The sequence below is a fragment of the Schistocerca nitens genome, chromosome 7, assembly GCF_023898315.1.
Source record: "Schistocerca nitens isolate TAMUIC-IGC-003100 chromosome 7, iqSchNite1.1, whole genome shotgun sequence".
NCBI lineage: Eukaryota > Metazoa > Arthropoda > Insecta > Orthoptera > Acrididae > Schistocerca > Schistocerca nitens.
Genome location: NC_064620.1, coordinates 162826228 through 162841207, shown reverse-complemented (window position 1 = coordinate 162841207; position 14980 = coordinate 162826228).

Here is a 14980-nt window from a genome sequence, read left to right as displayed (position 1 = left end):
ACTATTAAATTTTCGTCTCCCTTCACTACCTGAATAATTTATTTTATCTCGTCATACATTTCATCAATTTCTTCATCATCTGCAGAGCTAGTTGGCATATAAACTTGTACTACTGTAGTAGGCATGGGCTTTGTGTCTATCTTGGCCACAATAATGCGTTCACTATGCTGTTTGTAGTAGCTAACCCGCACTCCTATTTTTTTATTCATTATTAAACCTACTCCTGCATTACCCCTATTTGATTTTGTATTTATAACCCTGTAATCACCTGACTAAAAGTCTTGTTCCTCCTGCCACCGAACTTCACTAATTCCCACTATATCTAACTTTAACCTATCCATTTCCCTTTTTAAATTTTCTAACCTACCTGCCCGATTAAGGGACCTGACATTCCACGCTCCGATCCGTAGAATGCCAGTTTTCTTTCTCCTGATAACGACGTCCTCTTGAGTAGTCCCCGCCCGGAGATCCGAATGGGGGACTATTTTACCTCCGGAATATTTTACCCAAGAGGACGCCATCATCATTTAATCATACAGTAAAGCTGCATGTCCTCGGGAAAAATTACGGCTGTAGTTTCCCCTTGCTTTCAGCCGTTCGCAGTACCAGCACAGCAAGGCCGTTTTGGTTTTATCACAGGCAAGAATGATAAAAATCTTCGTCAGCTAACTTACGTCTACGATGGTGCAACTGGTCAGTGCACTGAGTTGGTGGAGAATAATTTTACTTTTAAGCCAATGAAAATTCCTCAGGTACTCAATGTGAGGATAGGTTAGTATCCCAGATTTTGATATTCAATGGTCAAAGCGTACACAAGTTGGAGTGAGCTAAATCTCAATATTTACTGTGTCCTAATGCTCGATGGTACGTTACCAAGTGGGGTCTGTAACGGCGTTGTCTCCGTGATGGATCTGAAACGCTAATCCCCTACTCTGCCCTTGACTGAATTCACTGTCTCAACTTCCCTGCGTTCCATAGAACGTTAATTTTTCCCTAGTCGAAATAATGACTATTGCACACTCGCTAAGGGTTGGAGCGACATGAACAATTTCTTTGCCCACAAAAATTCTCACAGGAATAATTAACTACCTCTTTGCTATCTGTCGCCATGACACTTGAAGCGGATCTTCCACACTTTGCAGAAGCAAAGCTGTCAGCACCTTCACTATTTTCCACAGACTTGTGCGGACTGCCACAAGACGAGAGAGATTTCTTGTAATTTTAGTTCTTAAAATGCTTTTATATAATGGGGGTCTCACCATCGTAGTGTGTCGCCCAGTGTAGCTTCAGCCAATCAATGTCTCGTTAGAGGTGAATTTTTATTTTTCTTGCCAGGTTGCCGCCTAGCCCTGTTAAAGCCATCCAGCCACTTACCCTCGGTACTGGCCTTATGTAAGTTAAAAGGAATAATGTAATGTTCGAAGCTTTATCTCTTTCTGCGCTGAAGCTCGCCATTTTCTTGTTAAGTGGGGTTTTCCAATGCCATTACCTGCTCAGTCTGTCTCCAAAATGCGTTTCACTTTTGGTAGATATTGTTTTGTTAGTTTTCGGTACATGAGATTACTGCAATTGCTTTTTGTTGATACAATGTAATTATTACTTTCTGAGGATGTCATACTGTATCATACTGTCGTTATGGATCAAGCTCATGTAAGGTTTATAAAATCCAGATGCCTTACACATGCTGTCCCTTCCAAATTAATTTTGCGCTGCTGTGAGAAATGGTTGAGGCATTGCTCATTGCAATGCAAAATTATAAATTCAATTAATTTTTATCATTGTCCAGCTACTTGTCTAACTTATTCTAGATTATGTCGTTTTAGCATTCTATTTTAATTTGAAATGTATTGCTTTACACAGCATTTTCTATTTAGATGATTATTAGGTAGCTTTACGGTCCTTTTTAGCAGTTCTTTGACTACTGTTATAACATTTTTCTCTAGCACTTGTGGTTAAGTTCTATTAAAATGTTTCATTCACCCTTTAGATTCTCTTTACAATAACTTCAGGCATTCCACAATTCTCAAACATTCATGATATTGATGATTGTGAAAGATGAGTGAACTTAAGGAAGCATTTGTTTCTCTTATCTCTATTCTCAACACGTAAATACTACATCAGTATTGAATTGTCATCATATTTGAAATAGTTAACAATTTTGCATAACACAAACTTTATTCATTTATGTTATTCCTCATTAAAAACACATGTTTCCAAAATATCTACAATACACAAAATTTTACTAACATATTTAGACTGAATGGACATTTACAAATTTACACATGAAATACAAAATATAGAAGATGGTACATTTATGAATATACTTCAACAATTTACAAATTGAAATATAAAATGCAAATGTAACACATAAAGTACAAATTCTCAGTGGTACAGGTGCAACTAAATATTTATAGGCATCTCAGCAATAACATCTTTCGCTTTCGTCGTCCGTTTGATGGTAAAAGCTTCTAATTGTTGTTTAACCTTTTTTGACAATTTGTTACGTAACTTCACGCAATGTAACCATGTCTGTTTGGACAGTGTCAATGTCTGTTCTCAACTGTGTGTGCCTGCAACGAGAATTTGAAGCATGATTTGCGCTTCCTTATTTTCAGTTCATGTTTGATCTAATTGACCTTGAATATTATCATGCGTTTTTTGTATTTACTTGTTACTTTCTTTCAGCCCCAGCGTTAATTCCTTTTGCCCTCCTAATGCTTATTGCCCTTGTGTTACGCGCCCATATATATGCCTTTCTGTTTTGTAATAAACGTTGCAATATTATATGTTGGCGTTTTCATCTACACTATTTTCGCCAGTTGCCATTTGATACAACCATTCCCTATCTCGTTTTTCGTGAACCGTTTCCTTCACTTCCAAACATAGTGTAGGAACTCTAACACTCGTTCTTTTATACAATTGCAAACCTGACTGGTTCAATATGATTACGTTTGGTTCAATATACTGTGAATCACTATCTACAGACTCAGTGTCTGATTCATTAGCAACGCCATTCTCATATCCATTCTTTGGACCATATTGAACATCATGTGTTGCAGTTTCGGTCTCATTCGGTATTTCTGTCTCATGTTGTTCACGCTGATCTACCTGTTGCGTGTCCAACTAGATCCTAACAAGATCTTCCATGACTTCTCCTTGTCTTAATCGATTATTTTTTGTCATTTTTGAGTGTTCTACTAAGCGTTGCTGTTCGCGAATTTTTCGAACCTGACTACACGTTAACACATGATCATAAGACTTGATTCTACCCCAAAATATCATCCACAGTCCTATATTCAATATTTGAACCCGTTTCCTCCTCTTTTATTCAGATTTTTGGTTAATGGAGTTGAGTCAGAACTCAACACAACCCAATTTAAAGAAGAGTTGCGCCAACAAATAAGAGATACATGAATACAATTCTTTCTACATTTACTACACAGTTGAGGCACGTTTAAATTTACTTATTTTTTCTCCAATTTTTGTCAGCTTATTGTTCGGGAGGATTATGTGTTTTGTACCTTTAAAAAACAAACCCTCAATCTATCAGAGAATGCTGTAATTTCGCATCCTGTCAGGGTCGCCATTTGTGAGGTTGTCCACACTTTGTATCTGCACAGCGAGTGGAATAATATGTACAAATTGAGCTTACCATTTAGCACACAAATGTACAAAACATCTGAACTGTGTTCTCAAGCCCAGAGTGTTAAACACACATTCTATATAAATCTGATTCTGTAAGGCAGCTAATATCAGGTGTGGATCATAATAAAATTCATTAGAAATGCCGCTGTCACGTAACTAGAATGCATGAATTAATAAAAGTGAAAGTTTGGGATCTTTTCTAGAAATACAAAACAGCTATTCCCGTTTTTTTCTACATATAATTTATCAACTGTGCTTTCAGGGGTCAAGTGATACACAACAATCATATTCAATTACTTTTGACACTCAATAACAAAATACTGACAATTGGAATTGACGATTATTAAAATCGTTATCTCTACATATGAAAAATTTTTTATCACAGGAAAGAATGGTTAAAATCTTCATTAGCTCATTTACATATACGACGTCGTAGCTGCTCAATGAACTGAGTTGGTGGAGAATAAATTTACTTTTTGAACAAATGAAAAAAATCTCATGTACTCAATGTGAGGGTATTTTAGTACCCTAGCTTTTGATATACAATGGTCAAAGCGCACATAAGTTGGAGTGAGCAAAATCTTGACTCAACATTTACCGTGACCTAATGCACAATTTTACTTTACCAAGAGGAATCTGCAACGGCGTTCTCTCTGTGCTGAATCTGAAACGCTAATTCCCTATTCTGGCCTTGACTGAATTCACTCAGTCACAACTTTCCTGCGTTCAGTAGAACGTTAATCTTTCCCTAGTCGAAATATGGGATATTGCACACTCACTAAGGGTTGGAGCAATGTGCACAATATCTTTGCCTACAAAAATTCTCAAAGGAATAATTAACTAGCTCTTTGCTATCTGTCGCCATGATACTTGAAGCGTATCGTCCACACTTCGAAGAAACCAAAGCTCTTAATGCCCTCCCTATTTTCCACACACTTATACGGTCTGCCATGTGATGAAAGAGATATCTCGAAATTTTAGTTCTCAAAATGCTTTTATATAATGGGGATTTCCCCACCGTGTCGTGTCTACGTCGCTCAGTATGGCTTCAGCCAATCGCCGTCTCTCTCTAGAGGTAAATTTTATTTTTCTTGCCATATCACAAACTAGCCCTGTTAAAGCCATCCAGCCACTTACCCTCGGTCCCGGCCGTTTTTACGTTAAAAGAAATAATGTATTATTCTGGTGTTATCTCTTTCTGCACTGAAGCTCGCTGTTCTCTTGTTAAGTGTGGTTTTCCGATGCCATTAACGATCTGCTCGGTTCATCTGCAAAATGTGTTTCACTTTTAAGTTATTTATTCATACCCCTGGCCATAGTGGTAGATATTGTTTTGTTACTTTTCGGTACATTAGACTACTGAAATTGCCTTTTGTCGATATAATTATTATTTTCTGAGGATCTCATACTGTATCGTACTGTCGTTATGGATCAAGCTCACGTAAGGTCCGTAAAATCCGGATGCCTTACAACATCAATATAGGCCTGTGCCGTGATAGTGCCACGCAAAGCAACAATGTGTGCAAGCCCCCTCCATGAAAAATAAGACCACACCATAACACCACTGCCTCTGAATTTTACTTTTGGCACTACACACACTAGCAGATGACATTCACCAGGCATTCGCCATACCCACACCCTGCCATCGGATCACCACATTGTGTACCGTGATTCAGCACTCCACACAACGTTTTTCCACTGTTTAGTCGTTTGGAATTCCTGTGTGATGGTCTGGATATATGTATGCCTATTACTCATTATGACCTTCTACAACTGTCAGCGGCCTCTGTCAGTGAACGGATGAGGTTTGCGTGTTTGCTTTTGTGCTGTACATGTCCCTTCCCTTCTCATCGGATACAGTGGACCCAGTGATGTTTAAGAGCGTGGAAATCTCGCATACAAACATATGACACAAGTGACATGCAATCACTTGACCACGTTCGAAGTCCGTGAGTTCTGTGGAGCACCCCATTCTACTCTCTCACAGTGTCTAATGACTACTGAGGTCGCTGATATGGAGTACCTGCCAGAAGGTGGCATCACAATGTACATAATATGAAAAACGTATGTTTTTGGGGGTCCGGATACTTTTGATCACTTTGCTTCACGCTGCGATTCAGCAATTTCTCGACCATCAAGCGTCACGTATCTACGACATTTTAGCACAAAAATTTAAGAAAACTATATAAGTAACTTCTCTTCATTCTTCTAGTACATAAGAATCGATAATAAGTTGAGGCGATACAAAGAAGTGATGAGATTTTTTCGGGCTGAAGACGATTTGGCGCATTACAAATGTCGGTTCATGCGACGAATATCCTTTTGTTCCAACAGCTCCTCCACCGGCGCTGATAGATGGAGTCGTGCATTGTCATGCACAAAAACGAAGTGTGGGGCAAATGCACCACTGGAAATATACACATGGGGAAGGAGTACAGTGTTTGAATAAGATTGACTGGTGACTATACCGTGTTCAAAGATGTGGAGGTGCAATTCTGGATGTACCCTCATGTGACAGAGGTGGGAACGAGTAATGGAGTCCAGGAACATTGTCGTTTTGGTGCTCCAGATGCTGTGATGTGTGGAGCCATCGTGTTGCACGGCCATGTTGACCTCCAGATCTGAACATGGTACGCTTACCGGTTAGCATTATTGTGACACTGTTCTCGTGTCAAACATGAGTCTTCACTTTTATGGGTGACAATTTGTGGCGGCATCGAACTGAGCAAGCGGAGGAGCTCTTGGAACGAGAGGATATTTGGCGAGTGGACTGGCCTGCCAGTACTTCTGCCTTAAGCCCACTGAACACGTTTGGCGTGCCTTGGGGACACGTATTGGAGCATGTCCACATGCACCAACGACCATCCAGAGCCGCCCTGGTGTCCTTGCCGACATTGTAACAGTCATGTTAGCACATTGCATAGCATTCATCCGTGGTAACATATTCCTCTTCGTAATGCACTCCAGGAAAAATATTATCTTTATGTCGTTACCAGAGCAGAAATTTGCGAATTCCAAACGGGAAGTTGAGGTGCTACACATGCAGGTTTATCTGAAATTATTACCTCTGCACCACGACCCTTGAGTCCATAGTGCAGTGTTCGTTAGCGAAAATTACGCTTGTGCCGGCATGTGACGGGACTACAATCGCTAGCTTGGCTTCAGTGTTTGATTTGCATTAGCACAGCACCCAGAGTATCGATCGATAGCAAGTGTGGCGGAAGCAGCTTGCTTTTCACAACCGTTGATAGCTTGTAGTTAATAATTAATTCTCCGACTGCGGCGGGCCGGTGATTATTAAAAGGAAGTTTGTTACTCATTTGGAGACTGCGCCGCGTCAGGCTGATAATATTGTTGGTTTTGATCTGCATTTGGAGTAATTACACATAAAAAGATAGCAATGAGAAAATTACCCATTGTTGCTAGAGTAAGATGTGTGTTGCAACTGTCAGCTTCGCACTAAAAGAATTTCTGGTTTCAGAAAGTGATAACGCAATGGAATGTGCATCGGTATCCATAAGTAAGGCAAAATAAAAAAAAAAAAACTGCTTCCTAGGTAATGTGCAACAGTACAAAATTTGACATGGAACTTGAGGATTTTAATTTCGGAGGACTGTACTAATCAGCCATACTGAAACAACCGAAGATCAGAGTATGGCAGAAAGAACACAAGTATTATAGAAGGGCCTCAGCAGTCACGGATTTAAATCTTGTTTGGTATGGACGGCCCAAATGGTTTCTAGATCTGAAAAAGATTACGCAAAAGTAACTTGTCAGTCTTACGTCATTTACCTATCAGACAATATGAATCAACAGGTTAAAGAGTGTAATTAATTCCCTGAAAAGTAGATCACCATAGTTCCTCCACACGTTTATTCACGCAACTAAAACACACGAGAGAGCTGGATGCACGTACCATTCCCCTGCGTTACATGTAAGGAAAAATTATCGTTATCATAAATACAATTTACGCTGCAAAGAAGCAATTGTATTCTATAAGGAAAAATTAAACAAAGCACTGATATATATAGCAGCAATTAGAGCATCTGAAGTAAATACCTTTCATCAGTAGCTTTTTTATGTTGTGGTGGAATTAATAACGAAAATCAAAAACTAAAATCAAACTTCTTTTCATGCAGTTAAAGGGCAGGACACCACGAATTGTGCAAAAGACATCATCAAAGTGGTAAACCACTAGTTATACAGCTTTCGTATGCTCTTGCAACATTTCAAGGGAGGAGTCATACCTGCAATGGGATCAGCATTTGCAAATATCGCAACATGAAAGTAGTTGACGTAAGCTTCAGTACAGCGCAACCTGCCAACAAACCTATAATACAGTCAGACTAATGTCTTGAGGGGACATTAGACATCAATCAGAGGAATAAAGATGGGTGATCGATGTTTTCAAGGACACCTCACCATTGATAGATACTCTTAGAGGAACATACCGATGATGAAGGCTACTTGAACCATGTTACTTAGAGATACTTTAAATAACACGATTCGCATAGGATTAAACTTTGTGAGTGCTATGCGAAAATGCGGCTTCCTCTGAAAACAAACATAAAAACTCTAATGAGCCAGAAAAATATCAAAAATAGCCATGTGAATAGTGCATGCCTGCCGGGAGCTGAATTTTGTATCTGAGGCATCAGAAATTGTAGTTTGTCAATTTACAATGGATATTTAAAGACAAGTGCCCCATACTGGAATACTTACAGGAATGATTATTCGCCAGACCAGAAAAACGCATGTCCGATATCAAATAGACAAGAACCCTCGATCAGCTCAAACTGCGCGGCAAATAAATGACCTGTTGGAGAACGTTACCCTTTACCGCAAATAATAATTTTTTATCTTATCATTCTCCTGACTGGTTTTGACGCCGCCCGCCGCGAATTACTCTCCTGTGCGAGCCTCTTCACCTCAGAGCAGCACTTACAACTTACGTCCTCAACTATCTGCTGGGTGTATTCCAATCTCTGCTATGCCCTACAGTTTTTACATTCTACAGCTCCCTCTACTACCATGGAAGCTATTCCTTGATGTTTTAACAAGTGTCCCATCGTCCTGTCCCTTCTTCCTGCCAGTGTTTCCATAAATTCCTTTCCTCGCCGATTCTCCGGAGAACCTCATCATTTTTACCTTGTAAGTCCACGTTCTGCTGCACCACATCTCAAATGTTTCGATTCTCTTCTGTGCTAGTTTTCTCACAGTGCATATTTCACTATCATGCAATGCTGTACTCTGAAGGTATATCCTCAAAAATTTCTTCCTCACATTGAAGCCTATTTTTAATACTAATAGCCTTACCTTGGCCGGCCTTATTTCGCCAGAAATGCCCTTTTTGCCAGTCCTAGTCTGCTTTTTATGTCCTCCTTGCTCCATCCGTCATGGGCTGTTTTGCTGCCTAGGTAGCAGAATTCCTTAAATTCGTTTACTTCGTGATCCGAAATAATGTTATGTTTCTCGCTGTTCTCATTTCTCCTACTTCTCATTATTTCCGTCTTTCTTCGATTTCATCTTTGTCCATACGAGTATTCTGTATCCATTAGACTGTTCATTCCGTTCAACAGATCCTGTAGTTCTTCTTTACTCCCAATGAGGATAGCAATGTCATCAGCGAAACTTTTCATTGATATCCTTGCACCTTGAATTTTTATTTCGTTCTTCAATCTTTTACTTCCGTCTTTCCTTCTTCGATGTACAGATTGAAAAGTAGGGATGAAAGACTACATTCCTGTCTTACACCTCTTCTAATCCGAGCACTTCGTTCTTGGTTTCCCACTCTTATTGTTCCCTCTTGGTTCTTGTACATGTTACATATATTATCCGTCTTCCCTATATCTTACCCGCACTTTTCTCAGAACTTCAAACATATTACATTATTTTACGTTGTCGAAAGTCGACAGAACCTACCTTGAATTTTCTCCCGTCTTGCTTTCATTATCAACCGCAACGTCAGAATTGTCCCATTGGTGCCTTCATCTTTCCTGAAGCCAAACCGATCATATAACAGACCCTTAATTCTCTTTTCCATTGTAATCAACACATAACATGCATGAATTGTTATGCTGATTGTGTGATAGTTCTCGCATTTGTCAGCTCTTGCTATCTTCGGAATTGTGAAGATGATGTTTTTCCGAAAGCCTGATCTTATGTCTCCAGTCCTCATCAGCTGTATATTCCAGCCTGAATATTCGTTTTATTACCACTCCTCCCCCCCCCCCCCCCCGCCCCAATTATTTTTGAAATTTTGATGCGATTTTGTCTATCCCTTCTGCCTTATTTAATCATAAGCCTTCCAAAGATCTTTTGGATTCTTATTCTAATACTGAACCACCCATCTCTGCCCTATCGACTCCTGCTTCTTCTTACATCACATCAGACAGGCCCTCCTCTTCATAGAGTTGGTCAATCTATCCTTTTCACCTATCCGCTCTCTCCTCTGCGTTTAACAGTAGAATTTCTACTCCACTATTATTGTTACCATCCTTGGATTTAATTTCACTGAAAGTTGATTGGACTTCCCTATGTGCTGAGTCAATCCTTCCGACAATCATTGCTTTTTTGAGTTTTTCACATTTTTCGTGCAGTTATTTCGTCTTTGTTCTTCTGCACTTCCTGTTTATTTCATTCGTATTGAGCCGTAGTTGTGTCCGGCTCTTCGAAAAGTACGCCAGGCGGAGTGCTTTCGCTTCGCGTCTAGTGTTTGCAGTGGCGCTTTCGGTTTGGCGCGCTGTTTGGATCGCTACCGCCCTCTGGCGGGAGGTGGGGCAAGTATACGGTCGCGTGAGGATCGAGGAGTATGTACTGGGCGCGAGCGGGGCCCTGCTGTTGGGGGTCGTCAACTGCTCGCCACGTGCTTTGGCCGACCTCTTGGCTGTCAGGGGCTGAGTCTGCCTTACCCGCATGTACACGGCTTATGAAGCTTAGAAGCCGTGGTGCAGGAGATCAGCGCGAGGGACCGTATGTCTTCTTATCGGCCGTTGAGACCACTGGCAGTGGTTGGCTCTGACGAGCATTTGGAAGTGCGACGTGTTCCTGGCGCTGGGGTGCAGTGTGAGAAGTTGAGTACTGTTTTACGTAACAGAGTATATATATGTATAAGAGAAGGTTTTCAAGTTCTAGTGAAGTGTATGAGTTTCTTCACCAGTGGTTTTGTTGGGGTCGTCCCACCACAGTTTTCGTTTGCCTGTCCGCTGGAATGTGGTAATTGCTTCTTGGTCGGGCGGTTTTCATTCACACCTCGATTGAGTGATTTAGGGTCGGTGTCGCGGGCCTCTGTAGTTCGGAATCTGTGCACGCACCGCCCTTGCTACATCTTCTGGTTTTGAATAACTCGGGAAGGTGGCGGCTTGTAATGGAAGTTTTGGGGCTGATCTGCTATGGCCCTGTAGACAACCAGTAAATATTCCTCTTATTGTGATTTGGGCCCCTTTCCATTCGGAAACTACCAAGCCCATATTTTCTCGTAATCCTTTCTTCTACTCCTTCCTCTACGACTGCATTTCAATCCCCGAAGACACTTCGGTTTTCGTCTCTCTTTACGTACTGAATTACTCTTTCAATATCTGTATATACTTTCTCTATCTCTTCGTTTTCAGCTTGCGACGTCGGCATGTAGACCTGAACTATCATTGTAGGCGTTGGTTTGCTGTCGATTCTGATAAGAAGAACCCTATCACTGAACTGTTTACAATAACACACTCCTGCCCTTCCTTCCTATTCATAACGAATCCTACTCCCGTTACACTATTTTCTGCTGCTGTGGATATTACCCCAAACTCATCTGATCAGAAATCCTTGTCTTCTTTCCATTTCACTTCACTGAGCTTTAGCATCTTCCTTTTCAGATTTTCTAGTTTCCCTACCACGTTCAAGCTTCTGACACTTCACGTCCCAACTCGTAGAACGTTATCCTTTCGTTGATTATACGATCTTTTTCTCATGGGCGCCACCGTCTTGGTATTCCTCTCCTAGCTAGCCCTGCATCTTCGCCAGTAGAGAGATTATCATGACACTTTTCAAGTAGAGACCACATGCCCTGTGGGATACACATTACGTGTCTTTAATGCAGTGGTTTCGATTGTCTTTTGCATCCTTATGCCATTGATCATTGCTGATTATTCCGCATTTTAGGGACAATTTTCCATCACAAGGGGTAGGGAATGCCCCCTATCCGCTTCTCCTCCCTCTTTGACAAGGCCGTTGGCAGAATGAGGGTGACGTCTTATGCCGAAAGTCTTCAGCCGTCATTGCTGGCTGTTTTTATTCAAAATTTAAGCAGTGGTGGGGTTCTAACATGGGACCAATCATGTTTTGGTTGCAATACCCGAAAACCAAGGGTGTCAACTCATACAACAATACACAACGTTTAATCAGCGATGGATTGGTCGACGAGACCCAATCTCTGTTTCTGATCCGAGCAAGGTGGCACAATTGTAAGAAGCTCGACTCGTATCTGGAAGGACACTGGTTCGTATCGCCATCCAACCATCCGTATTTAAATTTTTAATGCTTTCCCTAAGTCGCTTAAAGTAAATTCCGAGTGGATTCTTTGAAAGTGCGGTGCCGATATCCTTGCTTCCTGAAACTCTTGCCTCTTCTCTAAAGACGTCATCGACGAGACACTAAACGCTTTCCTCAATATCTTATATTTAGGGATATGTGAACATTTATAGTAACCGGTTTATTTCAATCAATTTGCAACGTGAACAGATTACAGTAGTGCACTTCATACGCGCGAACAAATCCGAAAGAGGCCCGGTGTGTTTGATCAAATTAATTATTCTTTGCAAAGGTGTACTGAGGTATATGAATGTGATGTTGAAAACTGTCCATTACGAAACATCTTTCAAATGAGTCGTTTCTGAAAATTAACATGTTCTTTTGCACTGTTCTCATGTGCTCATGTATTCTTACTTAAGTCGGCAGCTGATGCGAGCACAATTCCTAGACGCGTTCCACCTGCAGCAGAACAATTTTTCAGAGAAACTGCCATCACCAGAAGTATTTTCAAATTCTTCCGCATGCAACTTACACTAAGTATAAGATAGGTTTATGTTTCTGAGAACTTCGACAGTTCCTGCTGATCCTACGTTTGGAGTGATTTTTATACTTTATGTTAATTGTGAATAGGTGCTAGACCACACAACGTGAGGTTTTATATCTTCGTTTCACGCGACCTCTCTCTACAAGAAAGGCTACAAATACACTTACAGATAGTATCAGGAGCGGAGAGTGTGTTGATCGCAATGATGATTTCACGGAAATAAATGTTCAAGGTCCCCTTAAACTACTCGTTGCGCTATGAAGTCCTTCATGAGTATGTCATAAAATGGAAGTCAGATACCGTTACTTTTATATCATGGTTCAAAATTTGCAGAAAATGGTGAACATTTTTGAGTATTTTCGCTGAAACCATACCAGTTATGTAATCATCTTAGTTAAAAAGAAAAAAAGGAGTAGATTGTATTCACCATAAATACATTGAATACCTTCATGGACGTTAACAGATGGCTATCACAGGTTAGAGTGAACTGTTTTTGACAAGTATTTGTTTTTCCATGAATTTTATTGGATTTTTCTTTCTAGTCCTGCCAGATACTACCCCACTACATTTATTAAATATTGGAATATTTTAGATTGAACTATTTTCAATAATACTTTAAAACGCTTTGTTGACATTCAAATTTCTCAGTTTTGAAATCTGATACATTATGAGTGTACATAGTTGAGTATAGCTGCCTATTCATTTCGGTATTGTTGCAATGAAGGTGTTTGAATGCTGTGATTGTTCGATGGGTGATTCAAAGAAGCATTTCACCTGAAAGCATGGCAATGATTGGTGGCGCTGTAATGTGTTATATAGGGTGGTCCATTGATTGTGACCGGGCCAAATATCTCACGAAATAAGTGACAAACGAAAAAACTACAAAGAACGAAACTTGTCTAGCTTGAAGGGGGAAACTAGATGGCGATATCGTTGGCCCGCTAGATGGCGCTGCCATAGGTCAAACGGATATCAACTGCGTTTTTTTAAAATAGGAACCCCCATTTTATATTACATATTCGTGTAGTACATAAAGAAATATGAATGTTTTAGTTGGACCATTTTTTTCGCTTTGTGATAGATGGCGCTGTAATAGTCAAAAACATATGGCTCACAATTTTAGACGAACAGTTGGTAACAGTTAGGTTTTTTAAATTAAAATACAGAACGTAGGTACGTTTGAACATTTTATTTCGGCTGTTCCAATGTGATTCATGTACCTTTGTGAACTTACCATTTCTGAGAACGCATGCTGTTACAGCGTGATTACCTGGAAATATCACATTAATGCAATGAATGCTCAAAATGATGTCCGTCAACCTCAGTTCATGTGGCAATAAGTGTAACGACATTCCTCTCGCAGGGAGCAGTTCGTCTTCCGTAATGTTCGCACATGCATTGACATTGCGCTGACGCATGTTGTCAGGCGTTGTCGGTGGATCACGATAGCAAATATCCTTCAAATTTGCCCACAGAAAGAAATCCGGGGACGTCAGATCCAATCCACCTGTCTTGAAATATGCTATTCAATACCGCTTCAACCGCACGCGAGCTATGTGCCGGACATCCATCATGTTGGAAGTATATTGCCATTCTGTCATGCAGTAAAACATCTTGTAGTAACATCGGTAGAACATTACGTAGGAAATCAGCATACATTGCACCATTTAGATTGCGATCGTTAAAATGGGGGCCAATTTTCCTTCTTCCCATAATGCCGCACCATACATTAACCCGCCAAGGTCACTGATGTTCCACCTGTCGCAGCCATCGCGGATTTTCTGTTGCCGAATAGTGCGTATTACGCCGGTTTACGTTACCGCTGTTGGTGAATGACGCTTCTTCGCTAAATAGATCGCGTGAAAAAAATCTGTCATCGTCCCGTAATTTCTCTTGTGCCCAGTGGCAGAACTGTACACGACGTTCAAAGTCGTCGCCATGCAATTCCTGGTGGATAGAAGTATGGTACGGGTGCAATCGATGTTGATGTAGCATTCTCAACACCGACGTTTTTGAGATTCCCGATTCTCGCGCAATTTGTCTGCTACTGATGTGCGGAGTAGCAGCGGCAGCAGCTAAAACATCTACTTGGGCATCATCATTTGTTGCAGGTCGTGGTTGACGTTTCACATGTGGCTGAACACTTCCAGTTTCCTTAAATAACGTAACTTTCCGGCGAACGGTCCGGACACTTGGATGATGTCCAGAATACCGAGCAACATACATAGCACACGCCCGTTGGGCATTTTGATCACAATAGCCAAACGTCAACACGAT